Source organism: Nomascus leucogenys, chromosome 21, assembly GCF_006542625.1.
Source record: "Nomascus leucogenys isolate Asia chromosome 21, Asia_NLE_v1, whole genome shotgun sequence".
NCBI lineage: Eukaryota > Metazoa > Chordata > Mammalia > Primates > Hylobatidae > Nomascus > Nomascus leucogenys.
The window spans coordinates 25,257,909-25,277,305 of NC_044401.1; positions in this window are offsets into that span (position 1 = coordinate 25,257,909).

Below are 19,397 nucleotides of genomic sequence, written 5' to 3' on the forward strand. Positions count from 1 at the left end.
CAAGTCATTTGCTTCAAATTCAAGACAATATCAGCCACGCAATTCTTGCATTACTGTTTGTTTTTCTCTTCTCATCAAGGACTTGCTTCTATATCTGGTTCTTGGCATTCATAGTACTGTAAGTAGTAAAATTCACTTTTACTAATCTCTCTTTTGTATGCTGAACTTCCCCAGAATCCTGAATGTTCCTAAGCAACTGAAAGATATCTGGGGTACTCATGTGTTGTTAACATTTGCTTTGAACATAAACAACTCCTTTCTGCTTCTTTCAGCTGACCGAGTAGCCTTTGTTTTAGAAAATTAGACTTCATGCCTCTCACCTATCCAAACTTTCCTGGATTTATTTGTTTATTCGCATGTAAAATTAGAAGTTAAATTAAATGATTTTCAAGATTCCTTCTGCTCTGGTATTTTATGGTCTTGTAAATCTATATTTGAATCAGCTTCTCTAAGCTTTTTTCTCCTAAGGCAATTATGGTTTTATTTTTCCCTTTAAGGAACATAGCTCATCTTGGGCATTTGTCTTATAAAATTAAGAGGGTGATATTTAATCACAAAATTTTCATTATTCTACGTTTCATTGTCTTTACTGGTAATTTTACCCACTCTGTGTTAACTAAATGAAATCTCTAATTCATTGGTGGACAAAGCTCATTGCTAGCATTCTTTGATGTAAGACATAATTGAATAACACTATTTAACTTTAAGAAGATTATAATATATTTAAGTATCCAAAATTACATTATTCTTTTTCATTCATTTTATTCATTTTTGCCAGTTTATTTTTATTTTAAAATATTCCACATATTAATTCATTATATCATTTCCTTTATCGTTTTGCTGGAGATCTGCCATAGACTATATTTCTGTTTATGTCATCCTAGTTAAATATAACATTTTCACAGTTCAAAAAGAAGAAAAATTATTCATTTGGAATTCATCTAAGTCTTCTGGGTATAAATGTTCCTTCACTTCACATTCTTCTGAGGCTGCTAATATTTGTCTGTGACCTTGTTAGACAGAACATAGAATGCTATGGCAGAGTTTATGGCAGAGTAGTAGGACCCTACTAAATAAGAAGCTGAAGGGAAAGAATAAGAAGGAGAGGGAGAAAGAAAAAAGAAAACACTAGTGGATATTAACAAATTCTTGACTAGAAGAGACAAAATGTAATTTTACCTTCTTAAAATTTTTGTTTTGAATGCAATTATTCTTAAAGTCATCATAGTGCACTATATAAAGCTTTTCTTATATATATGTACATTATATATAATAACCTTACTTCATATCATTTTTCTTCCTCTCTATAAGAGCAACAGAACTTTAAAGCCCCTTAAACTTGATAAAAAATTTAATTATATTTTGTCATCGATAATTTATGGTTCCAAATTATAATAAATTGGCAGCTGGTGATGTGAAATGCAAATGAAATCAGGCCAATTCTAACTAAATCAGGCACAAAATTATATTTTAATAAACTTTGATTCTACTTCCTATTACCCTTTTATCTTTATCATCCATGCCTGAGCTCCATGTGTAATCTGTGTACATAGACTCTGAATTTTACTGCTTTGGTAATTTAGAAATCTGAATGTTGAAAAGAAGATATTAGTATACACAGGCAGAAACTAATGAGAGCTTTTTGTTGTTGTTTTCTGGTTTTGTTTTTTTGTGTGTGTTGTTCATTTTTAATGGTGATGGAAATCTACTGCTTAAGACATAGCTAAAGAGTCATGGTAAAAAGAGAACATATGCCTTCCTAACTCCTCTCTTACTTTTTTTAGGAGTAAAAATGTAGCTGTTCTATTGGCTTGTACACTAATTATTTATATAACAGGAGGAAATAAAAAAGCCACAATGGAGAACATAGCCTTTAGGCCAAAGAAGTATAGTAAAATAAATTCAGCATATCTATTTTATAGAAAATGGGAATCTGGAACTGAATATCAGAGAACTGCAGTATCACCTTCTAAAATATTCTTACTGTCTTAGAAATTGTGGGTAGCTAAGTTAATGCTAAGAGAAAAAATCTAAATCTCTTACGGAATTATAAAAATTATAGCAACAAAAGTAACATATGAAACTAAGTAAAATTCATGGTTTGGCATAACTGAAAGAAAGAGGATGGCTAACTTTGAGTCACCCATACATGGAATAATAAACACCAACTCAATTTATTGCTCAGATTCTTCGGTGGAAACCTTTGAATCTCAAAGAGCAAGAGGAGTCAAGGAAAACCTACATACAGGGGATAATAGGAGAGTAAGATGCAGTATTAAGATTGACCTACATTCACTAACAGAAAGAGAAAGACTCATCTACATGGAAAGTGGTGAAAAAGATTTTTTTTTAGCTCAGAAGAGGGAAAAAGCAGGGAAAAAAATTTTACAGTGTGTGTGAATTTTGAGAGAACAGTTTTTTTTTTAAAGCGAGTTTCAGGCAGAAGAGGAGAGAAAGCAATGGAGACGATTTATTTGAGTGAATAAAAGAAAATTTAGTAAAATGAAAAACACAAAAGGCACAGAACCCCACCCCACTTCTCTTGCCTCAAAAAGTAACTTAAAGAGAAACAATATTTTGTTATACTGGAATGTACTTATAAAAATGGTGTCTTGTAAACTACCCCAGACTATAAACCATTGCCACAGAAATGCAAAAGAACAAATACTTTTCATCTATACAAAACTGCAATAAGAATTAAGCAGACAATGGGAAAGGAAACAATTCAGTTCACAGATTAAAACTACATAGTGATTTGTATATACTCCATCGAGCCTTTTGGGGTTACTTAAAAATGAATTTGAACAATCAATAAAAATATTAGGAATATAAATAGTGGAAAAACAAGAAAAAGTAGATCTGGCTGAACTCAAAAAGGAAATAGACAAAAAATAATACTATCAAAATAATATATGAATTATACATTTTTAAAGTGTAAGTAGATCTGAATTTAAACATAATAAGAGTAATTAGAGTAAAGCAGCAAAACAACCAAGAGAATGATGTAGGCAATTAAATAAAAAATGGTCAGAGATCTTACTTGAAAAGAAATACAAGTGAAAACGATCTAGGGCATGGGACATGAGTCTCTGAAGAAGACAACCAAAACAATGGAATAGAAGTATTATTGAAAACTCATTGGAGAGAATAAACCTAAAGTGACCCATTTCTATAGGAAACAACAACAGTTAAAGGAAAAAAGAAACTAAAGGAACTACTTCTTCCAAAAAACATCTACAAAACAAAAACAGATCAAAAAATGTTTCACAATATTAAAAATAAAGGAAAACTTCCTATGATTTTTATGAAGTATAACATTTCTATGGATACCTTTTAAAGACAGTATCAGAGAAAGAAAGCAATGTCACTTAAAATGTCAATGCAAATTAGTAAATTAAATGAAAACTAATATATCTAATACCATATTATAAAAATGACATACCATGACCAAGTGGAATTTATTGCAGAAGTGGAAAATGTGTTAATATTAGGATATTGCTAATATTATTTACTGGATTCACAGATATAAATACACTTGACAGGACTTAAACTCTATTTTTGAGGAAAATACTTCAATAAAACAAGATCATGTGTGTTTGTGTGTGTGTGTGTGTACTGATATAGGATATATATTCTAAATTTAAAACCATCATCTTATTTAGCAACCAAATATTAAATGCACTTTCACTAAGTTTAAGAACAACGCAAAGATATCCACTATTGCTTAAAAGAATCAATACTTCCTATAGGTATTAGCAAATACAATTAGAAAAATAAATCAATTAGAATAATTGAAGTTGGAAAATAATAAACTGCCTCCACATGAGATATGACCATATACCTGTTACATCATAAAAACAATATTCAAGCCTAATACTAAAATGATAAAATAATTTAAAAAGTAGCAAATTATAAAATTAATACCCCCAAATTAGTGTCATTTATATGTATAATCGATAACTAGGAGATTTGATAAAGAAAACCCTATTTACAACAGCAAAAATAAATAAATAAATTTATTTTAAAAAATTAATGGAAAAAAAACCTATATGTGGAAACAAACACTATAGAGAAATCCACAAGGAGATCTGAGCAAATGAAAACATAGCATTTGTTTAACAAAAATCAAGATCATAAAAATGCCAGTTCCCCATATTTTAACGTATAAATTTAACAAAATGATGATAAAACTACCAACAAAAAAGAGACAAGTTTATACTAAAGCTCTTACTTTAATGATAAAGCCATTACATTTTATGAGGCATGACTATACTAAACACTGATAAATTAGAGAGCTCTAGAAACAATTTATTTATATTTTTAAATATAAAAATTTATGATATAATGAAGGTGTCCTCTCAAATCATGTGACGCATTGGTTAGTCATTTGGAAAATAGAAAATTATATCTATGCCTCATATTATGCACAAGAATAAACTCCAAATACTCAAAAATATTAAAAACAATCAGTGATATTAAATGAGTGAATGAATCAATGAATAAGTAAGCCACACAGTTTCTAAAAAAAAACAGGAATGGAATGGATTCATTTATAATTTGAATACAGAAAAAGCACTTAAAAATTGGTCGGGCACGGTGGCTCACCCCTGTTATCCCAGCACTTTGGGCGGCCGAGGTGGGCAGATCACGAGGTCAGGAAATAGAGACCATCCTGGCTAACATGGTGAAACCCTGTCTCTACTGAAAATACAAAATAAATTAGTTGGGCGTGGTAGCACGCGCCTCTAGTCCCAGCTACTTGGGAGGCTGAGGCAGGAGAATTCAACCTATGAGACGGAGGTTGCAGTGAGCCGAGATCGCGCTACTGCACTCCAACCTGGTGACAGACCAAGACGCCGTCTCAAAAAAAAAAAAAAAAAAAAAAAAGTAAAAGCACTTAAAAACTAAGAGATGGTTGAAGAAAAGACTGATAAATATGAGTACATAAACTTAACTATAAAAGCTATCGCAGGGCAAAACAACATAATAAAAAAGATAATAAAAATATTTGCAATCACAAATGAAGGACAAATAACTCATATATAAAGAACTCCAAAATTTTTCAGGAAAAAGACTAACAACCTCATTGGAAATATAGGGAAGAGGCAAGATCAGACACTAGAAATAAAGATGTAAAAATGGTTCTTTAACACGTGACAAGCTGCAAAAACTACTTCATAATTAGAGAAATAAAGATAAGCAGTATACCAAAATTACATTTCTTAACTATTAGCTTGGCTAAAATTTAGATTGACAACGTATTCTCTTGGCAAGTCTTGAGGAAGCAGGTATACTCATATATTATTGGTGGGGATGCAAATTTGCACAACAGTCTTGGAGAGAAATTTGTGACTCTATAACAAAACTATAGATATAGTTACACTTTGAGTAGCATTCTATTTAAAAAATTTACCCTGAATTTAATCTACCTCCAACAGCATGAAAATAGATATTTCTAAGATTATTCATGACAGCATTATTGGTAATCACAAAGTACTATATTGCAAATAACCTAAGTAGCCATACGTAGGTCAGTGGTTTAATAAACTAGTATATCCATATATTGTAGACCTATTCAGCCATAAAAAGTACTGTTTGAATTGGTAGGGGATGATTCCTAGAATCTATTGGTATGTAAATAGAGACAAAGTGCAAAAATATACTTATAGTACATTAGCTTTTTATTAAAAAAACAAGAAAATATTCATATGTTTGATTATTTATGTAAAAACAAAGACAGGATGACCACATGAGACAAAAACAAGATTAGTTAACACGGATAGATTGGAATAGATGGAAAAACTGGGTAGTTGAGACAGTGTACAGTGTATGGGAACATGACATTTCTGAGAATAACTTTTTGTTTAGTTTTGACTTTTAGAACATAGTTTTTGTATGCTCAAAAAATAAAATCAAGAATAAAAGAAAATGAAATAAAAAAGAAATAAATTAGACTACCTAATTGCAAATGACTAAAATAACTGTACCAAAGTGGGGGAGGAAAAAACTAAACCAACCACTTCATGAACATATTTTGACTATACCTACTGTGTATAGTCTTTGCCTGTGACCAAAGGCAAAAAAATGCGTAAAAAAATCAAACACTGGACATTCGTTCTGTTTTTCACACTAATATTAGTTGGTAATTCTGAATTACTTAATGTGTCTTCAAGGAAGGAGCAACAGGTAAATCTATTGTGGATATGGTGTTACTGCCAAGAACACACACAAAACTCTGAGACTATGAGGTCCTTGATTTTAATTAGGTCTTTGAGGATTCTATTGGCCTTTGGATATAAATCTCTTCTTAGCTGTTGAAAGCTGTTGTCACTTTTATCCACACATGATAGCATTGCTCTAATGAATTACCCATAGGGAACTAATCAGTCTTTGGGAAAAGATATATATATGATCTTGGAAGTAAATTATCAAGTATCGGTTTAACCATTCAAAACACTTGTTATATGCTGATACCTGTTTCCAGTTTCAGAAGAACAACTAGGGTAGTAAATTGTATTTCATAGAATTTTGCTTTCAAAACACATATGGTAGTTTAATCTAGACAAGAACAAATAAATCAAGTAAAATTAATTTAAGTAATATGCATCAGTGTTTCCCAAAGTTTAGTACAATCAATTGGGAAATTTATTTTGCAAGTTAAAGTGCTTGTGCTAATTTTTAAAATGATGATCTATCACGAGGAGTAACTGAATAAATTAAGCTTAATGAATCTGAAACATTATACTAATTATATTCATTTAAATAAATTTCTTTATGGTGAGAATTTCATAAAAATATTTATGGAATATAAATAATCACCAAAATGCTATGATTGCCAATGAACATTTAATCCATTCTATGTAATGTATTTTTAAATGTCTGAATAAATAAGGCTTGGAACACTTTGCTGGACAAGGAAGACTTCATAAGTAAGTTTTTTTTTTTAAAGTTAGGAATGATGTATGTATGTATTGCCAGAGGTTTAAGAGCTACAGATAGAATAGTTGTAATGCTACATATACTTTCACATAAATTTATAAAGCCATATTTTAACACATGACATAAAATTTTCTAGTTAAAAACTTGCTGATGATCATTGCTACTCTAAGTTTTCTGCTGAAAAATATAATCTTTTATGTGGATACATTTATGTGCTAAACTGCTTCCCCAAGTAAGTGAAAAATACCACAATCATATTTAGAATGAATTTGTTACAGCATCATGAATTTTTTAGGTGTCTCTTAACAGAATTCTTATTAATAGTTCTTAACAGAATTCTTATTAATTAGTGCAGTCATAGCTCTTTATTTATAATAAATATTCCAGTCTGGAACAAGATATATCTACTGTTTTCCAACTTTAATCCAGGACATTCAATAAATCATGAGGGTTTTTCCCTATCAGGCATTTATCTTAGTTTTGTCAGCAATATTCCTGTCCTTCAATACAGTGGACATACTGTTTTTGCTTGTCTAGCAACTAGTTAGAAACATCATTCTGGTTTATTTGGGGGATGATTTTTTTCCTCCCCAGTACACAGTTGTATTTCCTTATCTCTGGTAGGACCAAGCACACTTTGTTTTTCTAAGGATGGCTACAAGGCAGTCCACTATTTCTATTGCTTCTGCCCACTTGCTTTATAAAGTAAGTTTACCCCTTGTGTAAAGTGAATTCACCCTAGTCCTCCAGGAGTTTGGTAGTTTTCATTTCCTGTAGAAACTTATAAGAGAAAAGTTAAAAATATACATACATATACATAGTCCCTGTCACAGCAGCTGTCCTACCTTCTATACCACTCATTCTAGGTTCACATCACCTTTAAATAACATCTCTCCTGATCTAGGCAACTTAACTGATGGGATACCTAGATTCTCTGAGTGACCTACTTCTCTGGTGGCCCTTGGTAACCAAGCTCTTTATAGTTTCAGGCTGCTGTACTTGTTACATTTAAGGAGGGCGACAGCAAGAATGGTTTTACTAGATGATCTTCAAGCCGAATGTATTATTTCCTTCCTCATTAGATAAGAAAAACTACACCTCTTTCTAAAGAATAGAGTTCTTCACCCAGTCAGGATAGAATTTATTTCATTTCTTGCTGGTCTCTTGGCACAAAGAGCCCAAGGCGAAGGGCCCATAGCCATGGCTGAAAGTTTAATGGAACTCTTTCTATTTTCCCTGGTGAATGAATTACCCCCCATTTAATAGGACTTCTAGAGCCAAACAGCCTAAATCTGTGGAAACAAGAATATATTCTCCAAGTTGTTCATTAGGAATAATGATAGGTAGGGCCATTCCTACTCCATTCCTTTGATTTTCAGTTTGGTTTTAGTTTAAAAGCTTTAACTATAAAATCTTTTTGAATATTTAAAGCTATCTTTGAGTATCCATACCTCCATTTGTTGGATAAGTAACTTGCCTAAATTATCACAGCTAATAAATTGTTGAATGTGACACTTCAACAGGTTAGGTCCAGAGATCTTGAACCAAACCACTGTATTACACTGCTGCTTAAAATAAATATCTTTTTTTTACACTATTATGTTAACCAAGAATGTTAGCTATATTAGGTTATATTAGCATTATATAAATTTCAAATACATCTATAATGGAATTGGTAGCATTTTAAATAGTTTAAAATGTGTTTTTGAATATAAATTAATGGTGTTTCTATTTTGATGAGGACATAAACCACGAGATAGACTTTATTAAAATATAGAAAGAGCATACTATTAATTTGCTTTTGCTTTTTACTTTCAAAAATTTTGGTTATTATCAAAAATAGGTGTTTGTCTGAAATTAACTTTGCTGCAGTCACTTTCTAAGTATTTATATTCAATAAAACTGTGAAAGTATAAATCTATATTATGGTGTTTAAAATATACTTTTTTAGAATGGAGACATGATTTTATGTGTCCTCCACAGATTTTGAAGATTCATCAAATGTGTAGGGCAAAAAAAGTAAATGAGACACTATTTTGAGATTTGTTTTACAAACTGCAACATACAGAATGACAACATGACAGAATTAATTTAAAAGAAAACTCTAAACCCTGCTCCAAGTAAATCTGATTCATGAGGTTTCCAGTTGTTCTCAAATTTCAATTTTCTCAGAATCAACTGTGAATCTTATAGAGATACTCATTTTGGGCTCCACCACCAGAGCATCTGAATCAATTGTTCTAAGGTGAAACCAGGGCAATCAATCTTTTTAAACAGCTCCTAGATACTTCTAATGTGCAGTTAGAGAGTGGAGAATCCCTGTTATATAATGAAGTTCACATCCAAAACTTTACTTTTTGGATTTTTAAATTTATATATCACAGTTGTACATATTATGGGGTTACATGTGTATTTGAAACATGTATATAATGTGTAATGATGAAATTAGAGTAATTGGAATATCTGTTACTGCAATATCAGAATTCTTCCAGGTGTTTTGAAACATGTCACAAATTATACTTACCTATAATTTCCATGCTGTACTATTGAGAACAAGAACTTATTCCTTCTATCTAACTAAACTTTATATCCATTAACTGTTTTCTCTTTATTTTTCTCTCCCCTCTTCCTTTCCGAGCCTCTGGTTACCACCATTCTACTCTCTACCTGCATGAGATCCACTTTTTTAGCTCCCACATATGAGTGAGAACATGTGATATTTGTCTTTATGTTTCTAGCTTATTTCATTTAACATAATGACCTCCAGCTCCATCTATCTTGCTGCAAATGACACAATTTAACTTCATTTTATGTCTGAATAATACGCCATTGTATGTGTATACCACATGTTTTAAACCTATTAATCCATTAATGAACACTTAGGTTGATTCCATATCATGGCTATCATGGATAGCACTGCAATAAACATGGGAGTGCAAAAGTCACTTTGAGATTCTGATTCCTTTTTTTTTTTTTTTTGAATATGTACCCAGCAGTGGGGTTGCTTGATCATATGGCAGTTCTGTATTAATTTTTTGAGTAACTTCCGTAGTGTTTTCCATATTGGATGTACTACTTTAAATTTCTACCAACAGTGTATGAGCATTCCCCTTTCTCCACATCATCACCAGCATTAGTTATTTTTTATTTTTTTGAGAATTGCCTTTCTAACTCAGGTGAGATGATATCTCATTGTGGTTTTGATTTGCACTTCCCTGATGATTAGTTTATTTCATAAACATGTTGGCCATTTGTAAGGTTTTCTTTGAGAAATATCTATTCAGGGCTTTACCAATTTTTTAATCAGATTATTATTATTATTTTCTATTAAATTTCTTATATATTCTAGTTATTGATTCCCTGTCAGATGGATAGTTTGCAAATATTTTCTCTCATTCTGTAGATTGGCTCTATACTGTGTCAAAAAGAAGCTACCTATAAATGCTTGGATTTACTTCTAGGCTCTCTATTTTATTCTATGGGTCTATGTGTCTGTTTTTATGCCAGTATCATGCAGATTTGGTTACTATAGCTTTGGTTACTCATATTTGTTACTATAGTTTGGTTACTCATTTTGAAGTCAGGTGTTCCTCTTGCTGAGAAATGTTTTAAGTATTTAAAGTCTTTTGCGGTTCCATATAAATTTTAAAAATGTTTTTCTATTTCTGTGAAGAATGTCATTAGTATTTTGTTAGAGATTGCATCAATTCTGTAAATTGCTTTAAGTAATATAGATACTTTAACAATAATAGTTCTTCCAATTCATGGGCGTGGAATATCTTTCTCTTTTTGAGTGTGTGTTCTCTTCAATTTCTTTCACCAGTGTTTTATATATTTCCTTGTAGAGATGTATAACTTCTTTGGTGAAATGTGTTACTAAGTATTTGGGGAGTTTTGGCTATTGTAAGTAGTATTGCTTTCTTATTTTTATTTTTCAGATTGATCACTATTAGCATATAGAAATGCTCCTGATTTTTGTATGTTTATTTTGTATCCTGCAACTTCATTACATTTATTTATTCATTTAAGTGTTTTTTGGTAGAGTCTAGGTTTTTCTAAATATAAGATCATGTCATCTGCAATCAAGGATAATTTGACTACTACTTTTCCTGTTTGGATATTCTTTATTTCTTTCTGTTGCCTAATTGCTCTGGCTGGGACTTGTGACGCGATATTAAATAAAACTAGTGAAAGTGAACATCCTTGTTTTGTTCCAGATCTTGGTAGAAAGGCTTTCAATATTCTTCCTGTTCAACATGATGTTAGCTGATGTTGTCACGTATGACCTTCATTGTGTTGAGGTATTTCTTTTCCATACCCATTGTGGAGGGTTTTTGTCATGACAGAATGTTGAATTTTATCAAATGCTTTTTCAGAGTTCATGTGACTTATCACATCTTCATATTTGCATGTGATCAGCCATCCTTGCATCCTGGGATACACTAAAAATTAAAACAATAAACTAAAACATATTTACCAAAAAAACTACTTAAGTACAACAGAAGACAGCAAAAAAAAAAGTTACACAACAGCTTGGAAACAAGTAACAAAATGGCAGTAGTAAAGACTTACCTATCAATAATATATTGAATGTAAATGGATTAAGTTCTCCAAGTAAAATTCATAGAGTGACTGAATAGATTAAACATACAAGACATATATATATATATAGTCACATATACCACCATATATATGCTGCTAATATTAAATATATATATATATGCTGCTTGTATTAAACATATAAGATCCATATATATATTTATCTGAGTGAGTATGTAAGTAGACAACATAGATATGCTATCTATAAGAAACTCCCTTTACCTATAAAGATACACATAAACTGAAGCAAAAATGATAGCCCATGCAAAATGATCAGGAGTAGCTATACATACATCAAATAAAATATACTTTAAGTGAAAAACTGTAAAAAGAGACAAAGAAGGTTATTATGTAATGACGAAACGGTCAATTCAGCAAGAGGATGCAACAATTGTAAATAGATATGCACCCAACACCAGAGCCCCCAAATATTTTATATATTAATAGCTTTAAAGGGAGAAATATACTTTAATATAATAGTCGTAGGATAATTCAACACACCACTTTTGACAATTGACAGATTGTCCAGAGAGAAGATCAACAAAGAAACATTGAAATTAAATCGCACTCTAGACAAAATAGACCTGACGGGTATTACAGAACATTATATCCAACTGCTCAAGAATACACATTTTTTTCTTATCAGCACATGAAACATTCTGTAGTATTAACTATATTGTAGGCTATAAAACAAATCTCAACAAATTAAAAATAGTCAAAATTATATCGAGTATACTTTCTGACCATGACAAAATAGAATAAGAAATCAATAATAAGAGAAATTTTGGAAATTGTACAAATACCTGGAAATTAAACAATATGCTTCTGAATGACCAATGGGTCAATGAAAATTTTTAAAATTCTTGAAATCAAGTGAAAACATAAATGTGGAGCAGAATTTATGGTATATAATAAAGACAGTATTTAGAGGGAAGTTTATAGTAATAAATGTCTATACCATAAAAATGGAAAGACTACAAATAGCCTAACATTGCACCTCAAATAGCTAGAAAACCAAGAACAAATCAAATTCAAAATTAGTAGAAGAAAAGCAATAACAAAGGTAAGAGCATAAATAAGTGAAATTGAGGCTAAGAAAAATACAAAAGTTCAACAAAATGAAAAATTAGTTTTTTGAAAAGAAATCAAAATTGACAAACTTTTCGCTAGATTAACTAAGAAAAAGGAAGGATGACCCATATAGATGAAATCAGATATGAAAAGGGAAATATTACAAGTGCAGAAATACAAAGGATCATTAAAGACTGTTACACCAACAAATAGGAAAACTTTAAAAAAAAAGGATAAATTTTCTGGACACATTAGACCTACCAAGATTGCACCATAAAGAAATAGGGAACTTGAAAAAAGCAATAATAATTAATAAGATTAAAGCAGTAATAAAGTGTTTTCCATCAAAGAAAATCCCAAAATCTGATGAATTCACTACTGAATTTCAACAACCATTTAAAAAAAGAACTAATACCAATATTTTAATACATTTTATATGATTAGTTAAATGTTTTAAAAATTAATGGAATATTGATTTAAATTGAAAATTGAACAGTGCAATGTTACTAATTTGAATGTTTTTTCGCCTAGGAGAAAAAGTATGTAATTCTGCATGAGTTGAGGCTTTAAGTTGCTAAAGACTACCCACGTGTCACCCTTTCAGGAAAAAATGGCAAACTCAAGATATTGCAAAAGTTATGTTTAGTTGAGGCTTTTAATTTTCTTCTTTAAAGACATGGCCACCTAAGGGCAACTTTTTGATGTTTTCTTCATACCATGTCTCTCAGACATAAGAAAAACTTTTCTAAAACGATATATAAATAAAAGTAAAGTTCCCGGATAATATTTTCAGAAGATCAAGATTAAATAAAGTTAATCAATTTTTAATCTTTGTAAACTTGTTTCTTAATTTTCAAAACAAACTACTTCATGCAATTATTTTGAGGTTTTAATTAGGCATTATATTTTAAGTACCAAGTAAAGGTTCTGAAATGTATATATTTAATATATTTTTAATAAATGACAGCCATTATTAATGTTGTTATTGTTGATGGTAATTATTCACCAAGTAGCTATTTAGTTAGTGATAAAGAATTCAAATGTTAATATATCATAATAATTTTTCCATCTATAAAATAGAAGCTTCATCAGCTACACAAGTTACAAGTTTAAAATTTTAAACATTTCATAGGACTTTAAATTTAACTTTGTATTTGGAATTCAGATATTCCTATAAACTGTTGTTCAGTTTGGCTCAACTCTTGCTCATAAACCTAAAATAAAACAATATTACAAAAAGTAACTTTAAAAGTGTTGGCATTAATATTCCATAAGAGTTAGGCTAGTTTTGAAGTATTAAATTAGTCTTCACTTCTTAAAAAATAATTATTTCTAGAAATTTTCTGTAGATTTTGATTATAACACTGAACTATAATTATGGTTCAGATGGTACTGCTATTCTTAGCTCATATTTTCATTTGTATATAACTTCATGACAAGCACCTTTTCAGACTAGAATTTCTCACACTTTTCAAGCAAAAAATAGAATTTTTTTTCTGTAGATTGTTTGCATAAGCAACAATTCACCAACTGTTAGGATAAAAAGAGTGTTTTAGAAGTGCCGTGAGAAAGTTTTATTTTACTTGTTTTTTATAACTTTTAACAGTCCTTGCAATTTATTGGTTTTACACTTTTATTTGTATAGATATTTTAAACTTTTCATAATCTACTATAAAAATATTTTGTTAAATTTAAAAATATATTACAGTAGAGATTACAGTGGTTCTTTAAAAAATAAAAATTAATGAGACTTCCAATCTGGTGTCCATATCTTGAAAGAAGAATGAATAAAGCAAACTAAAGAAGAATGAATAAAGCAAAGGATTTTTTTTTGGTAAACCAATCTAAAATATATCATCAATTGAATTTTATGCTTATAGATGCCTTCTTGGCAGTTACTCTCTGAAGAATCAATTCATTTATAGCAAGACTCCATTAATAGGCACGTGTTCATGATGGTGATAAAGCTGGCAAAAGCCCAGAACTATGTCACATGGATAAATGCAGCAGTCTGGGTTTGTAGGTGAACACCGAATTGAGAGAAAGTTGTGTCTCAGGTTCTCCATAGTCACCCTGTGGGCACTAGGGCCAAGACCTGATTGGCAGCCACCAGTCACCCAGTATTGCTGAATATTAAACTCTGAAGTCTGCGTATGGATTGGTAGAAAATACCATTCTGAGTAATGAAATTGAGTCTGCTGATGCACTTTCTGCCTTTATCAGCTTTGCTGTGGCATCTGTGAAGGGACCTTCTATACTTCTTCATGGAAAAACTTTCCTATATTTAGTAGTTGCTCTTCGAAGGCACTGCTTGTATTTACTGTTCTACATATTTGTCTGCCAGAAAATATTTGCTCAAAAATGCACAGTCTTTGATTTCTTACAAGCTATCCAAATGCTGCTTCCACTACTTTACACAGCCATGTAGCCAGACTAGACATGTTGATGATGACTTCATTCTGACCACTTCATCAAATTATGACCACCTTGTCAAATCTCTGATATCTAGTCCTGTTCACCTCCATATAATGATAATGACAACAAGAATGGTAATGATATAATCACATTCAATTATTAAGTACTTAGTCTTTACTTACTGGATTTAGCATGTCTCCATTTAGAATCCGTGTTCAGACAGTTCTTGGATTGCAGCCTGTGGTAGGCAGAATAACTCCTCCTTGTACTGGCAAATATGCCCGGATTCTAATCCTAAGAACTGTTGAATATGTTATGTTACATGGTAAGAAAAAATTCAGAGTGCAAATGGAATTAAGATTTCTAAGGTGACCTTGAGATTGAGAGATGATCCTGGATTATCTGTGTTGGCTCATTGTATCCCAAGAGGCAGGGAAGAAACGAAGTAAGAGTGATTCAGCATGAGAAAGACTCAACCATTGCTGGATTTGAAGAGGAAATGAGAACCAGGAAGTCTCTAGGAGCTGGAAAGTCAAGGACATGGATTATCTGCTACGTATTACTGGATAAACAGTCCTGCTGACACCCTGATTTTAGCCCACCCTGATTTTGAGCAAATAATTTAGCCCAGTGAGATACATTTTGGACTGCTGACTTCCAGAATGGCAAGAAAATAAATTTTTGTGGTTTTGATTCACCAAGCTTGTGAAAATTTGTTATAGCAGTGATAGGAAGCTAATACAACTCATCTACACTGTGTCTACTATCTGCATAATGGAAGAAAGATCTATGATTGCAGGAGAATGTGAACTTTCCTTAAAATGATAATTTGTTAGATTATCGATGAATTGGTGGGCATTGCATATGTACTTGGACAAAATTGATGACTCCTTTATGGAAAGGAAAGCTGGCACAAATTGAATCTGAACTGAGGGAATCAAAAACTAAATAAAATGAAAATTTGAGTGGGTTAAAGGAGAAGAAAAAACACACTTTGATAACAGCATTCTCTGCTGGTATCATACATATTATATTATTTATTTACCTGAACCCTAAAGAACAAGACTTTCAAAAACTACCAAATATGCTAGGAGATGACATCATTTTTGAAGTTAGATAAGCATGTGTATGGCACATATAAACTGCTAAATTAATTAATCAAGGCCTTAACAATATGGCTTCATTGCAAAAATGTGTCTGACACCACAATTCTTGATCCTAAGATTAAAGTATTTTTTCCACTGCAGGCTTTGATTAAATTTTTCTTACTTAGGTCACTCCAAACCTTCCCTTTTAAATGTCATTTGTATTTTGTGGTAGTAAATTTGACGCTGGAGGATAATCTAGGTGTTATGAGTTGAATCGTGTCCACCGATATGTTCACGTGTTGAAGCCTTAATCCCCATAACTCAGAATGTGATTGCATTTGGAGATAGGGTCTTTAAAGAGGTCATTAATTTAAAATGATGTCATTAGAGTGTACTCTAATCCAATATGATTGTTATCCTCTGATATGGTTTGGATTTGTGTCCTCACCCAAATCTTATATCAAATTATAGGCTGAGTGCAATGGCTCACACCTGTAATCCCAGCACTTTGGGAGGCTGAGGCAGGTGGATAGCTTGAGGCCAGTAGTTTGAGAGCAGCCTGGCCAACATGGTGAAACACTGGCTTTACTAAAAATACAAAAATTAGCCTGGCATGGTGGTGAGTACCTGTAGTCCCAGCTACTCTGGAGGCTGAGGCAGAATTATCACTTGAACCTGGGAGTTGGAGGCTGCAGTGAGCCGATATCATGACATTGCACTTTAGCCTGGGTGACAGAGTGAGACTTTCTCAAAATAAAATTAAAAAATTATAACAATAAAAAAGTATAATCCCCAGTGTTGGAGGAGGGGCCTGATGGGCAGTGATTGGATGATGAGAGTAGGCTTCCCCCTTGCTTTTCTCATGATAGTGAGTGAGTTCTCGTGAGACCTGGTTGTTTAGAAATGTGTAGCACCTCCACCCTTTCTTTCTTCCTCCTGCTCCAGACATGTAGGAGATACCTGCTTACCCTACGCCTTCCACCATGATTGTAAGTTTCCTGATGCGTCCCAAGCTGTGCTCCCTGTACAGCCTCTGGAACCATGAGCCAATTAAACGTCTTTTCTTCATAAATTACCCAGCCTCAAGCAGTTCTTTATAGAACAAACTAATACGTCCTCTTAAGAAGAGAAAATTTTGACACAGACACATACAGGGCCAAGACATTGTGAGGACACAGAGAGAGAGAAGACAGCTATCCATAAATCAGGGGCAGAGACCTGAAATAGACACGTGCCTCATGGCCCTCAGAGGGATCCAACTTCTAGCATCCAGAACAGTGAGAAAATAAATTTCTATTGTTTAAGCCACCCGATCTGTAGTACTTTGTTACAGCAGCCTCAGCATACTAATACACAGGTCCAGTTGATCATATTAAAATATCAGTGCTGAGTTTTTCTCCCCTTCATAGTCTTAAAAAATTGTTGTTGAAAGAATGACCACAATCAGTTGGATTGAAATGTGAAAGGAAAATAAATCTCAGAACCCCAAACTCAGTAAGCCAAAGAGAAAAGTCAAGCTGGGAACTGGGTCATGCAAACCTGACTCCCACTGAGTTCCTAAATAAGATGGACATAAAGATAAAAAGCTACATGCCTTCCTAACATTTAGATCTGTTACCCTAAAACAGTTCCTTTGAATTTCACCCTGGAAACATAAATAGATAGCTTATCTCCACAGGTGCGGGGCACAGGATAAAACTCAGTCATCCATCTGCTCACCTGAGACGAATGCATATCTGATGGCTTTCTCTGCCCCATTGTCTGCACTACCCTATGAAAACTTCAGATTCACTGAGCCAGACAAAGGCATGAGTGACACTTCCTCCACCCACCTCCCACATGAAAATTGTATATTCAGTGAAAAGCTAATCAAAGACTATGAAGAATGCAACGTTTTGTCTTTTTATCTACTGAAACATTTTAAAAAAATATTTATTTTCTCCCAATATCCACCCTTCCCTCTTTAAATATGGAAGTCCTAAAAATCATCTTTGGAGAAAGGCAGAGACCTATCTCCTGGGCACACATCCTTAACTTTAGCAAGAAAACCTCCTAAAATGATTTGAGACTTGCCAAGGTCATTTTCTTTGATTTACAAATATGCTAAGCAAACCATAAGATCTGGCAAAAATTTAAACAGTTCTAAATCAATAAAAGAAATGTAAAGAAAAGTAAAACATTAGGTATATCTCCTAATGCTTTCCCTCCCACCTTCCCCCACCCCACAACAGGCCCCGGTGTGTGATGTTCTCCTTCCTGTGTCCATGTGTTCTCATTGTTCAATTCCCACCTATGAGTGAGAACATGCGGTGTTTGGTTTTTTGTTCTTGCGATAGTTTGCTGAGAATGATGGTTTCCAGTTTCATCCATATACCTACAAAGGACATGAACTCATCCTTTTTGATGGCTGCATAGTATTCCATGGTGTACATGTGCCACATTTTCTTAATCCAGTCTATCATTGATGGACATTTCGGTTGGTTCCAAGTCTTTGCTATTGTGAATAGTGCCACAATAAACATACGTGTGCATGTGCCTTTATAGCAGCATGATTTATAACCCTTTTGGTATACACCCAGTAATGGGATGGCTGGGTCAAATGGTATTTCTAGTTCTAGATCCTTGAGGAATTGCCACACTGTCTTCCACAATGGTTGAACTAGTTTACAGTCCCACCAACAGTGTAAAAGTGTTCCTATTTCTCCACATCCTCTCCAGCACCTGTTGTTTCCTGACTTTTGAATGATGGCCATTCTAACTGGTGTGAGATGGTATCTCATTGTGGTTTTGATTTGCATTTCTCTGATGGCCAGTGATGATGAGCATTTCTTCATGTGTCTGTTGGCTGCATAAATGTCTTCTTTTGAGAAGTGTCTGTTCATGTCCTTCACTCACTTTTTCATGGGGTTGTTTGTTTTTTTCTTGTAAATTTGTTTGAGTTCTTTGTAGATTCTGGATATTAGCCCTTTGTCAGATGAGTAGATTGCAAAAATTTTTTCCCATTCTGTCAGTTGCCTGTTCACTCTGATGGCAGTTTCTTTTGCTGTGCAGAAACTCTTCAGTTTAATTAGATCCCATTTGTCAATTTTGGCTTTTGTTGCCATTGCTTTTGGTGTTTTAGACATGAAGTCCTTGCCCATGCCTATGCCCTGAATCGTATTGCCTAGGTTTTCTTCTAGGGTTTTTATGGTTTTAGGTCCAACATTTAAGTCTTTAATCCATCTTGAATTAATTTTTATATAAGGTGTAAGGAAGGGATTCAGTTTCAGCTCTCTACATATGGCT